The sequence below is a fragment of the Seriola dumerili genome, unplaced genomic scaffold, assembly GCF_002260705.1.
Source record: "Seriola dumerili isolate Sdu_G_001 unplaced genomic scaffold, Sdu_1.0 BDQW01000003.1, whole genome shotgun sequence".
Taxonomy (NCBI): Eukaryota; Metazoa; Chordata; class Actinopteri; order Carangiformes; family Carangidae; genus Seriola; species Seriola dumerili.
The window spans coordinates 3,692,237-3,705,485 of record NW_019174258.1 but is presented as its reverse complement, the minus strand read 5'-3'; positions in this window follow the sequence as shown (position 1 = coordinate 3,705,485).

The following is a 13,249-nucleotide window of genomic DNA, read 5'->3' as shown; positions in this document are numbered from 1 at the left end:
ACACACACACACACACACACACACACACACCATCCCTGGAAAGGTTATATTCAGTGAATAGCAGCCACTCAGCACTATGAAGCTATAGTGGTAACTCTTTGCTGATTCTGATGTTCAATGCTTGTGGCTTATAAAGGATAACTTCACTGGTCTCCAACCTAGGCCTTATTAACATGCTTCTTTTCATTAATTTTGATTGCACAGTGAACAGCTTTGGAACTAGAGACCAAATGTGTTGATGTGGGTGTCGCCTGAACTTGTCTAAAGGCAAAAGTGTGTGTAGCTGTTCTGAATGATCACATCTTGAAGATGGGGCCCAGAGCCTGCTCTCATAGCTTCCTCCAAGCTCCATCATATTGCCTCCTTGATAACGCTCCAAGACGCTGTCTCTTGTGCATGTCTCAATGCAACGAAGCGTACAAATGGGGGTGAGGGCAGACCCTTTTTCACAGCCTCTCCTCTAAGGTCTTTATGCTGTTGTTCTCGGCTGTCTGCTGGACAGTGATGGAAAGAATTGTGTGAAGAATGGGGGGAAAAAAAGAGACTTTAAGAGAGAAGTTCAGACGCTATGTTACTCAAACACTTGTAGAGTGTGGAGTGGGATTGTCAGATAGTTGTACATATTGTCGAATGCAGCCCGCTAATTTTGATGTCAGAAACAGGGTTCCACATGCTGTTAGACAAGCGTTGCATTGAAATGCTCCACCCTGGGCTATAACGGTCACAGTGGAGTGAAACGTTTCATTTTCCTCTCCTCTCATAGAATGGAAATACAGGGCTTAAGCCCAATATGACTCTATTGTATCCATAGTACTGATGACATAACAAGCTGTGACCTCGTCTTTCTCTCCACTGCATTACATTACCTTAAGAATTCACCTTTAACTCAGTTTGAACAGTCTCCCCTGCTGTGAAGGGATGGCTCTTCCAAGGACCTTGCTGTTACAGAAAGCAGCTTCGTAGTAGTTTCCTTACAGGATGCTATATGTGGATGTGGTATCATAGTTATGCAGCTGACATGTTCTGTCATGGTTATCTTGTCAGTCTACATCTCCTGGGCCCAGGCGTGACAGCATCAGTAATGGTTTCACAAATGTACTGCTCCATATCTCTAGGATGAAGGGTACATCTCCTGGTTTGTAATTGATACCATTGCCACAGTAATACCAGATACCTTGGATGTTACATAGTGGACATTCAGTAGGGAGATACAATCCCTCTCTCCCTAGTGATAAGGTCCTGTATATTCCTCTTCTCTTCTCTTCTCTTCTCTTCTCTTCTCTTCTCTTCTCTTCTCTTCTCTTCTCTTCTCTTCTCAGCTTCTCAACTTGTCATCCTTGTCAGTGATTTACTGGCTCTACACACATTTGCTCAGTGACATTAATTCTGAAAAGTGACAAGCAACAAATCATGCTACTTTGCTGGTGTATCTAAGAGAATCTCACTGAATGTGAGCTGACTTGATTAATATGCATATTAACATATGATGGCCTCAAAGCAACTATTTGAGAAACCAAATACAGCTTTGAATAATAAAACATTGCCTCTCTTTTCTGTTTGTAAATAAAATGCAACTGTGGCGCTGCATATGGTGATATTTTAGACTAGGGAGGGAGGGCTCTGCCACTTTGGAGGATGATGATAATTTAAATTTAAGTTCAAATTTTTGCTTCATAAATTGATTATGAGGGTAATTCAATCTAAAATATTACATTATTGTGTGTAATTGAGTGGATTACTTGACTTCTTACAATTTCAAACAAGAAAATGCATTACATTTTAGCATTTCTTGAGTTTTACAACAGAACAGTTATCCTATCACGAAAGGTGACTGTGACGATGCCTAGGATGTTTTTTTGCAATATTGCCACTGCAGCAACATGATAAAAAAGCTTGCTTGGATGTAATGTGTTGCTTATACAGTTGGCAAGAGTGTCACGCTGTTAGCCTACTTCTGGTGAATAGTCACATCATAAGATTAGTGATCTGATTTCATGCTCCTCTCCTCTCCTCTCCTCTCCTCTCCTCTCCTCTGAATTTTAAATTATCTTTTGTGATATTGCTTGTTGAGGCAGAGCTAAGCACAAATGATAGGACTAATACAGTTATGACAATTCATTTCTCTATAGTGACAGTTGCAGTTGGTTGGGTGCATGTGCATTGTTCTTTGCTACCTGATTCTCTTTTTAACTTTCTGACAACTATCACAACTGTCTGAGATATAGTCAATTAAAAAGGATGCTCAGTTGTGCCATGGGCTCTGACCTGGAACAGTACAGCATTTCTTTTGACTTTTTAACAACTGTCCTGTTTATTTCTCTGCAGCAGGGCATGAGCTGTAGGTTGAAAAACATTTTTCTTTTTTGAGCAGCATTTCACATGAACAGTATGTGGGGTGTGTCTTGCCTCATGACTGTGCCAGTTTTGATGCCCTATTCTATAATTCAGCTAGTTGCTTATATTTCATATGCAGACTGATGCAAGATTTTAACTTACTGTGCACTGAAATCTTTTTTGCAGCTGTCATAACGTTTTAACTCAAAAGAGAGATCAGTTATTGTTGGTTAAGATTTTTATAAAACAAAAACCTTTTTACATCTTGATAAAACGCAACCACCACATTTAGCTGCCATGTTTAGCCTTCTAACTGGAATGAAAATTAATTAGTTAAATTGGTGTAAAACAAAGTAAGTATTGTAGTGATAATGAGGTTTTTGGTAGTTTCATTACTTTGGTGTTGCATGGCTTTTGATTCAGAGCCATTGGAGAAATAATATGTGATGACATTACTGCCTTTGGTCTAGGGCACAGTTGAGCAATAGAAATGGAGACACGTTTGCATTGGTGAGTTGTAAACTTGAATGACCTGAATGACAAAAAGTCTGTGGAGGTGGTGTTTGCTTCAAGGATTCGAGGTGATCAAAGGACTTTCTTTTTTTTTGCTATAAACTTAAACTTACAGTGTCGTAAAACCTGACTCACTTAAACAGATGTCAGCAACTACTTTGAAAGAAAACATGAAACCTTTTTTGTGTGCTTATGTATGAGACAGTACAGCAACTTATCATACATTTATTGATTTGATCCGAAATCTTGAAGATAATCCAGTATTGTTTTCTGACCATTTTCTTGCACCAGTTGTACATCTCATCCATCCTTTATTAACTTGGGAGTAGGGCTGGGCGATATGGCCAAAACTGTTATTATGATAAAAATTTCCATATCAGTCGATATCGATATTTATCATAATAAATGCCACACTGTTATTTCTTTCAGGTTTAAAGGCAGATTTTTGCTTCTGAGTGAAAAGTAGCCACTGCGTGAGTCTGTAAATAATATCATATTATCATTATCATATATCTGGCCTGTATTTATACCTCTCACCATGCATCCTAACTTGCGCAATGCAGACCTCTATTCCTGCGACATGATTGGCCATTCCTGATTAATTTGTGGGCCTGCTACAAGCATGGAAATTAATTATATTGAACATTTATCGAACATTTGTAATGTTTCTATCGAGGAAAATAATTTTGCGATAATTATTGCTATGGTTTTATCGGGCAGCCCTACTTGGGAGAGGAGACAACTTATGAAACTAATTTCACTCTCCCATGTTCCTTGTTGGCCAGGTTCCCTTTCACCAAGCTTTCCTACAGCCTGTTGGTGCACACTTTTAGAGCTGCAACAAATTATTATTTTCAGTATTGATTATTCTGCAAATCACTTTCCTAATGAATCTATTACTCAAAAAATAGTAAAAAAAAAAAAAAAAGCCCATTACAGTTTGCCAGAACAAAGTATCACATCGTCAGCTTTTTTTGTTTGATCAGCAGTCCAAAAAATCCTCGTCCAATAACAATCACAAAAAGCAAAGAAAAGCAGCAAATCTTCACATTTGAGAAGCTGAAAACAGTGGATTTTTTTTTGTCATTTTTGCCTGATTGATTTATTGTTTATCAAATTGTTGCTGCTTACTTGACTTATCATTTCAGCTTTACACATTTTATATTACTTATCTACCATTAGATTTTAAGGCAGGTAAAATTTAAAGCCATTGTTGACAGTGTCTGAAAAGCATGTCAGAAAAGCATGTTAACAAAGTCAGAAATAACTCTTAATAAGTACAGGCTTCGTTAGGTCATGATGAGAAATAACCAAGCAGCCATGTTGCATGAGGATCCTGTATGTGAGAGGCATTGTACAAATGCATAGCCAGGTCTTTGTGAATGTGCAACTTCAATCACAAATCATTAGCATTTTGCCAATAGCTCTGGGGGTCATGAGTGTCAAGTTAAACTCATCCATCCAGGGCTTTTATGAGTAGGACATTAGGCAGGCCAGAATATAGTCTGTGAGACAACACACTCAGTCTGCACTCTACCAGCTCTTTCCCTGCGGTGGAAGATTGAGGCACCCGAGAGGAGGTATAGATATAAAAACTAATTTGTTCCTGTACCCAATACGATTTTTAATGCCAGGAAGTAATACTTGTGGGCACTGGCCGTGTGCGGTAAGTCGCCACTATGCTCTTTAAATGTAAAGGCTTTTATAGACATACTATACACTTGCTTGCAGTAGTGTGGTGTCCTAATTCAGCAACTCTGTTGTTTTTTGAGAGCTTTTTGAGAGCTTTGTTCTGGTGATTTGTACTTTTTTTGTATCATTAAATTGGCAGAGTGAAGTCTAAGACAAGTTTTCTCCTTAAAAATCTGACAGGTATTTTCGTATATGAGGGTTTGCTTGGGTCTTCCTCTGTCACATAACCACGTGACGAGCTGACACATAAAATTGTTGGCTACTAAGCAACAAGCATGGAGCAGAACTGAGGAGTAGCAAGACTATTAAAGAGTTGTGGAGGGCTGTTTTGAAATTCTGTGTGTGTGTGTGTGTGCGCACATGGTGGGCGGGGATGAATAAAAGAGAAAGAGCAGGAGAAGCAAATTTAGCCGTCTTTCAGTGTTGTGGTGACTTGGTCAGAATCATAACAACCTACAAATCAATGACCAAAAGAAAAAAAAACCTATACAAAACAGAGAGAAAGACACAAGCAGACAACCTGAGAAAGAGAGGGGAGAACACAAGAGACAGACAGAATATATTAGTGACTTTGTCAGAAACTAACTGCAGAATCAACAACTGAAGTAAAACATGGTGGAATAAAAATAAACAAACAAAATAAAAAAAAACAACTCAAACTCTGCTTTCATTCTCTGAGGGCATTTCTTTCTCTAAACCAGCAATTCATCAGGCAGCAGCCAAACAGATATCACTGGAAATTAAAGATGTCCTGAGCTAATCCTAAAGATTGGTATCCGGGCTAATCCGGGAATATTTTATTGGATCACTACCAGTTAAAATAAAATAACACCAATCAAAATCCAATCCTTTCATTACTGTGCTCTGCTGTGTTTTGTGCACCTCAGCCTGTTTGAATTAAAGGCCCTCTACTTTATGACAGGTGAGCTCTAGACTGCAGCATCCTGCTGTATAAGCCAGTGAAAATTAGCGTCTGTGAATGTGAAATCTTATTTGGGTGCAGCAGTGAATGACTCTGAGTGTAGCTGTCACTAAGCATGACATCCCCTCCCGGAGATGTTATCCTGACATAAGACAAACAATTGTTAAACGAAGCCATCAACATATAAATTCCATCATCCCGATGTGAGATTACTGACATAGCTCCTATGGCGCAGTATGCGTGTGACAAGGGAAAACCTGAGAGACCACTCCTTTGTTCAACAACTGTTTTCTGTTAGCTTGAATGTCTGTAGGGTTGAATAGACATTAAGGGCCCATATAGGAAACATAAGACCTTGTCGTGTTTATGTGTCTGTATACATGTGTGTTTATATTTGTCTTGTGTAAGTGCATTTGTCTGCTGGTAATTGATGCGTTACATCTTTTAACAGAAAGGCAGCCATTTTCCCTAATGTCTTTTTTCAACATGGGGGAAATAGTTGGCATTTAGCCAGCACTTTACTATGTGTCTCAACCCATTAACTAGCAGCTTAGATATAACACAGCACGCTGCCTCAACCCATTGCCTGGCAACACAACATATTAGACAGCTTTATTAACCCCAGATTAACCAGTCTCTTACTATGTAGAAGACCATTTGGTGTCTGCTTGTCTTGTTAGGTATTGACTTCAAGAGGAAGCATTTAGCTAATGAAGGAAGAACTAAAAGAAAAGAGAGTGCTCATTCTGTCATTATAAAGATAACTTTAAGTTCATTACTGACTAGCCTACCATAAATAATGTCTATAATGGAAGTATATCAACACACTCTGTCTTCCCAACATATGTCACTATTAAGCTACTGCTCGGATACATACAATGTAGAGGTAGTTCTGTTTTCAATTATCATATGTGTTGAAACGTAACAGAGGCATGTTTAAGTAACCTTTTATGATAAAAGTACACTCCGGTTTGTTAGGTACAGTAAAGTAAAACTAATGTTGTAGAACACATCAACCTTGCAATAAATCCTAGCTAATGAATGAATATTAATTATAATGTTCAGTTTTCTGAACTGGTTGAGAGAGGAATTGATTGAACTTTATGGTCATTTAGAGGCTGTACTTTGTAGTGCTGTTTAATTGTATGGTGATATACTGAGAGGTGCCTATGATATCTAGTCTAGAAACACTTTCAGTATATAAGTAAACAAGATACAAGACAATAGTGTCTAATATGACATGATAAAGTTTAATCTTCATAAAACTGTTTCAACAAAAACAGCACCTTATGTACCTAATAAGCTGGCATCTGAATTTGCCTGCATACATGTATGAACATTCACAAAGCCTGACAAGAAAATACAGTAGAGTCAAGAGATCCAGCAGTCAAACAAGCGGCAGCATAATGTACATAGTTATAATCATTTATAAACACAAGATATGCTAATCTCAAAGTCTTGCCATTGTAATTTGTTTGCTCAATATTTAAGACTAAACAGTCCAGTAATAGGATTGAATGAAAAGTAAATTGAAAAGGTGGTGACATACTGTATGTTTATCCCGACCAAGTAGCAACCCACCGAGATGTCACCCATTGGTTTGTGAACTGCTGTTTTAAAGCCTTGAGTTTCCAGTTTGGCTGTTGCCATCTTGGTTTTTTGAAACCAGAAGAAACCATATTTGGAGGAAAGGGTGCAACTGAGGAGGAGTGAGAGGTGGATCTCACCTGTGAACCGAGGACACTCTGCACGCCCACCTACACCGGCAACCTGACTGCACCTGGCTCCAGGCTACGTCGTGCGAAGCTGCTGCTAATATAGTTAGTTTCCATAATTCGAGGTAAACTTTACATTACCTAACTTAGTAAGTTACATTACCTAACTTAGTGAGTTAATGGTGACAGTCGGTTGTCAGTGTCGTTAAGTTCTGGTTACTAAATGATAACGTTGTAGCAGTTAACTGTTGGCATCTCAATGTGCTGTTTGTTCAGCAGATCAGTAGATAGAAATTAACTCATTTAACTAAGTTACACCACAGAACACTGTTATTGATTCATGTGTATTCTCCAAGTTAAATGAATTACGTACAGAGGATGTGAGTTAATATTGATATTCTTTGGTTTGTGTTTTTAAGCTAGTTTTTGCAGGTCCAGTTTATTTCATTGTTGATGATAGGAGTCAAAACATCTGTTGGAGTGATTATTTCTCTCTTTCAGAACGAGCTGAGAGCTGGGAACCATCATGCCATATGCATCCACACAGTGCCACTGAAGTGAGTATTAGTTATCTGTTGCTATTCAATGCAGACAGGAGACCGTTTTTAAGCTAAGCTGAGGGAATAATGCATTTTTAGATAACTGTGTGGACCTCATTTAATATGAGTGCTGTTTCTTTAGCCTTTTCTCTATAGCCTACAATATGATACATTTCTCACCATTACAATAGTTTTTTCTGTCCAGCCTTGGTCTGGATCTTTGGGGACATCTTATCCCAGCAATGAAGCAGGCCCTTCACCACCTTCACCTGCAGTATCCACACATGAAACTCATCTTCTCTGGCATCATCCAGAGATGCAAGTGTAAGGCTGGTGCCAATCTGGGGAAGATTGACAAGGCTCACAGGTTTGTCAACAGTGCGGCTACATATTTTCATTGTTTAAGTAGCAGCCTTGTACATCTCCCTCACATGAGGGTTGACACTCCTGGGCTATTTTTGCATGATGGGGTTCATTTCACCAATAGGGGATATTATGTTTTAAATGGTTTTGCTGACTACATTAAAGCCCAACTTCTGCAACAGTGAAATATTCATGTGACAGTTTTTTCACTGTTGAAGTTGAGTCTTAATAGATTTTTTTGCCCCAAACATATCCCACAGTCTCTTATGTGATGAGTTTTTATTTTTGTTAATATAGTATTTTTTTTTAATTTAACACCTGTGGCCATAATACTGTTCAGTCTTATCAGCTATGCTCTTCCTTGTGCCCTACGGCTGCTCCTTCACCTATTCCCACTTTCTTACTCCTTTACCACATCCATTGTCTTTGACATTCTCTGCCCCGATGTCGGCCATAAAGTCCGACATGTTTTGGACCCCACTGTAGCTGTAACAAATTGTAAATAGTGTAAAACATCAGAGTTCATAGTTCATATAGTTCATATTTTACAATTATTATAGTGTCTAATACTCAGTCAGTCAGTTTGCCTTTTTGTCCCTTTCATAGTGACCTAAGTAAACCAAGAAACTGTTAACATGAACAGACTTCAGGACAGTTCATCCCCCCAAGCTGTGAGCCTGCTACATATAAACTGTCTCTCACACACAAAGATTCATGATGAATAATGGTTTTATACCTATTACTAAAAATTATGTTGCACTGGAGATTCAACTACCTCTTTTTATTAGCTTTTATTAACTTGCCTTGTGACAGTGAAGTTCACCTTTATCTTTATCTTCAACCACTTCTGTATTTATTATTTTTTGATGTTTTAAATAGTTACAGTTGATTGTAAATTTCACACTACATTATTTAATTCATTCATTTATTACGTTACTTTTATACATCTAGCCAATGTTGTAAATTGTTGAAATTAATGCAGTTTTTAATGTGCAATAAAGGTATTTATGAAGCTCTACATTTTAAGTTTGTTGATGTTTTTTATGGAGCATTTCTGGTATGAATTTTAACAATAGCAACATGCACAGTATTGTAATCGTACAAGAACACATAGAACATCGGCAATGAAGGAACAAAAGTTAGATATTTGAGTTTGTGCTTTCCTTGTGTCTTATGTACTTATCAATTTTAATGACACTAGTTCACCAAAGTGTCCTATTAGATTCATCATGAGGCATATGGTAAATTTGGAAAAGCCATGCTCATCATGTTAGGTTCATTTATTAAAGATAAATTTTAATCACATTAACTGTAGTTATGAATAAAACGGATGTACCTCAGCTGTACTACAATGACAACTGCTTCGAAATCTAATTATCAAATCGTCAGTTCACACTAAGAAGTTTGTATCGCTGCTTATACATACCTGAAGTGGTAACAGAAGCACACATCTGTTACAGGTGTGACGTTTTACTCCTGGGGACTTCTGGTTGGCCAGTTCCAGCTGTTTCCTATTGAAAACTGTTTTGATGTTAAATTGGTAAATTCTTTCACCGGTGAAGGTGGTGACTGTGTTAGAGCTCATCCATCACTTAATTACAGTTTACTGTTTATAATCTCTGCTCTTAGAAAATTAAAAAAAAATTAAAAGTTGGTCTGTCCTTTCATCAGTGGAAGCTAAACTAGAAGTGGTTTTGTGGCATCATCACAACCTATTGAAGAACTAAGCATGTCCATGCAGTTTCCCTTCTCCACAACCAGATGAATGGAAACAAATGCGCTGCTCCATACATGAGGTCCTCCTACAGTAAAAGATACACACTTTAGTTAAGACATGGTGGATCACAATGAATCACATACGTATACCAACTGTCAGTACAGGTGGAAGAATGTCTACTTCAGTAGAGGACTATTGTAAGTATTAAATGAGCAAAAATATTCCTCTCCACATTGTATGTAAGAATATACTTTTTTGTTACATGATCGTTTTGTGAATAAAATAGAATAGAGTAGAAATTTCTAAATAGAAATTCTGTGTGTGTGAGTCCTCTTAAAACAGCCCTCTGCACAAACAGAAGATCCTCATGCTGAACAGCAGACATACCAAAGACAGACATCAATGTAAGAGATATTAACATATCCCGTTTATCTGTACACCAATTTAAATGTGATATTTAGCTGTAGTGTCAATCACTACTTTGACCATATTCTGGTTGTTTAATCTTCCAGTATTTCATCACCTGCTTAACTTAGAAGATACAGCAGGTTAATATTTTAACCACATTTAATTTACCTAAACGTTATGTTAACTTGAACTACCTAAACAACACACTACACTTAAACTGGGTCACACTTGCCAAAACACAAAAAAAGTGTAGTTACATTAACATTGGTTAAAATTGACCTGTTTAGTGGGCTTTGCTTTGACTGAACAACCCCACAGTCTATTCTTAACACAGGTTAGCAGCACAGTGGGGCTAGGGTTAATATAGCAAACACTAAGTTAAGGTAGCTTCGTTAGCAAAGTGGATCTCTAATTCACATTAACTGTGATATTACCTGAGATTCTGGTTGGTGAAAAACAGGCTTAAAACAGAGAATGTCTTTCAGGCAAACAAAATGTTGCGACTAACTTTCATGAACTGAAAACAACATGACTAGTCAAAGCTGCAACGCATCACTCTGTCCTCTGTCCTGATTGTTGGGCAGGTTGCCGTTTGTGGCATGGTCCGTCAATCCCATGGTAGCCACGCCCTAAAACACACCCTGCTTTATCATTGCCTATTTTCCTCTAAATGGGACCATAATCTAAAAAATGAACATCATGTTGTATTGAAGAAGACTTGAAAATGTTTTCTGAGGTAATAAATCGAGTGAGAAGTGGGGCCATTTTCCCATAGACTTCTATACAGTCAGACTTCTTTTTGCAGCCATTGGAGTCGCCCCCTGATGGTCATTAGATAGAGTGCATGTTTTAGGGCATTTCCGAATGTGCTTCATTTTTCAGACTTGGAGTCTATGTCCATTTTTATAAACAGTCTATGACCTTGACACACACACACGTGTAGTGACAGACATGGTAACTTAACAACAGCATTTATTATTTGCCGGGCAGTGGTCTGGTTTGGCTGCAGTGTTGCCTTAAGCAAATAAGAGAGAGAGAACGAGGGAGAGAGAAAATGAGGGTGGAGGAAGTCAAAGGCAATGAGGGGGGGGGTTAGGCAAAGAGAAAGGCTCGGAGAGAGAGATGGAGAGGAAGAGTGAGTGTGAAGAGCAAACGGAGAGGGTTGAATAAAGGTTCCGGGCCCCAGAAGGCCGAGCTCTCAGACATTTTAATCAATAACCGCAGCTCTATCAAAGGATGGCTGATAGGCCAGAGACAGAGGGATTGTTCTGCACTCACTGCCTCACCCCAAAGGAGTGACTCAACACTCTGGGACAGGGTGAGGAGGAAAAGGGCGGCAGAGACAGATGGATGAGGACAATGACAAGGAATAAGGGATGGACAGATAGCGAGGGAGAAAAGAGCAGACAATAGAGACACAATTACAGAGACAGAAGGAGACAGGAGAGGGTGAAGCAAAGTTTTTTTGATAGATTTTCTGCTAGTGTTGGTTATTTTCTGCCATTATGTCACAGACAGAAATTTTTGAGTGTGTATGTGCGCGTGCAAAATAAAAATCTTTTATGTGACTTGACAGACTGCTGCAGCTCAAATATAAAGACTGTATTCTGTGAAACTTCATGTATTTATTTCTCTGTGTGTTTGTGTGTGTGTGTGAGAGAGAGAGGTCTTCTGTGATCTGAAAGTAGCTCAGTGCAGTGTCTGATACAGTGAAGGAGGGAAGAAAAGAAAAAGTATGAGCCTTGTTGTGTCATAGTAATGTTGATATAAAACATTAAATTCTTCTGAATAAATGTATTCTGGAAATTTAACCAATGTTCCTATATAAGTTGGTTGGAACCCTGGCTTCTACAACAGGACCCTGTTTGAAAAATGATAAAAGAAAATGATAAAAGTGTGAAGTGTGGACCTGGACTTTTTTAGTGCCCATTAATCTCAATGTTTAGCTTCGCCAAGGAAGTTATGTTTTCAGCCGTGTCTGTTGTTTTGTTTGTTTTGTTTGTTTATCAGCAGGATTACGCAGAAAGTGCTGAACCAATTTGCACCAAACTTGGTTGAGGGATAGGGCATCGGCCGGGGAAAAACAAATTAAATTTTGGGTCAGATCCGGATCATTTCCTATGAATTTGAAGTTTTTCCTCTGAGGTCTGGTTTATGTTGTTTGACACTGGCGTAGGTCTGCACTCGACGGAGTGCATTTTCTGGTAATCACTGTTATTGTTTTCCGTTGATAGTGCGCAGCCACTGTTAATCAGATAGAATTACTGAAATGTGTACAAAGGAGCTGCCAACACTTTTATATTCTACCTCAAATTTGTTACATTTAAGATTTGAACAGAACTGTAGCATTGGGATGCATAATTTATTTTTTTTTGACAACAAAAATAAAGTATAACGAGTAAATTATAGTCCTTGACAATACTTTATTTGTGATATTGAGCGATATATATTGTAATATAGGGTTGCAATGGTATATTATTTCAATAAGATAACTGTCTCAAAGTAAAAGTCCTTCATTGTAAATGTTGAGTAAAAGTATGTCCACGAAAATGTGCTTAAAGTATTAGTAAAGTAAAGTATTAGTAATTAGAAAGTAATTAGATTATTATTACTCACGCATTAATGTAACATCAGGTTTTTACTGTTGTAGTTTGTTTAGTTGGAGCTCATTTGAAGTATTTTATATCCAACTGCAGCTAATGATTATTTTCATTATGGGTTAATCTGCTGATTATTTTCTCCATTTGGTTGATTGATTATTAGGTTTGTTAGAATTCTGAAAATAAGAAATGTTGTCACAAGTGCTCAAAACGATTATCAGATAGTTGCCAGTTTACTCTAGGTACACGACAGTGCAGCCAGACTTATCCGGTCTGAACCTTTGACACACACACACACACACACACACACTTATGTCAGCCCCATGTGCCAGGAAAGTTTGTATGTGTGTGTCTTTATTGAGTGAGATTAGCGTCTGTGTATCTGTTTGTAAGTCAGAGGTCAGAAAATGCAGATGTAGTGTGGGAGCTGGAATGTGGAATATTAT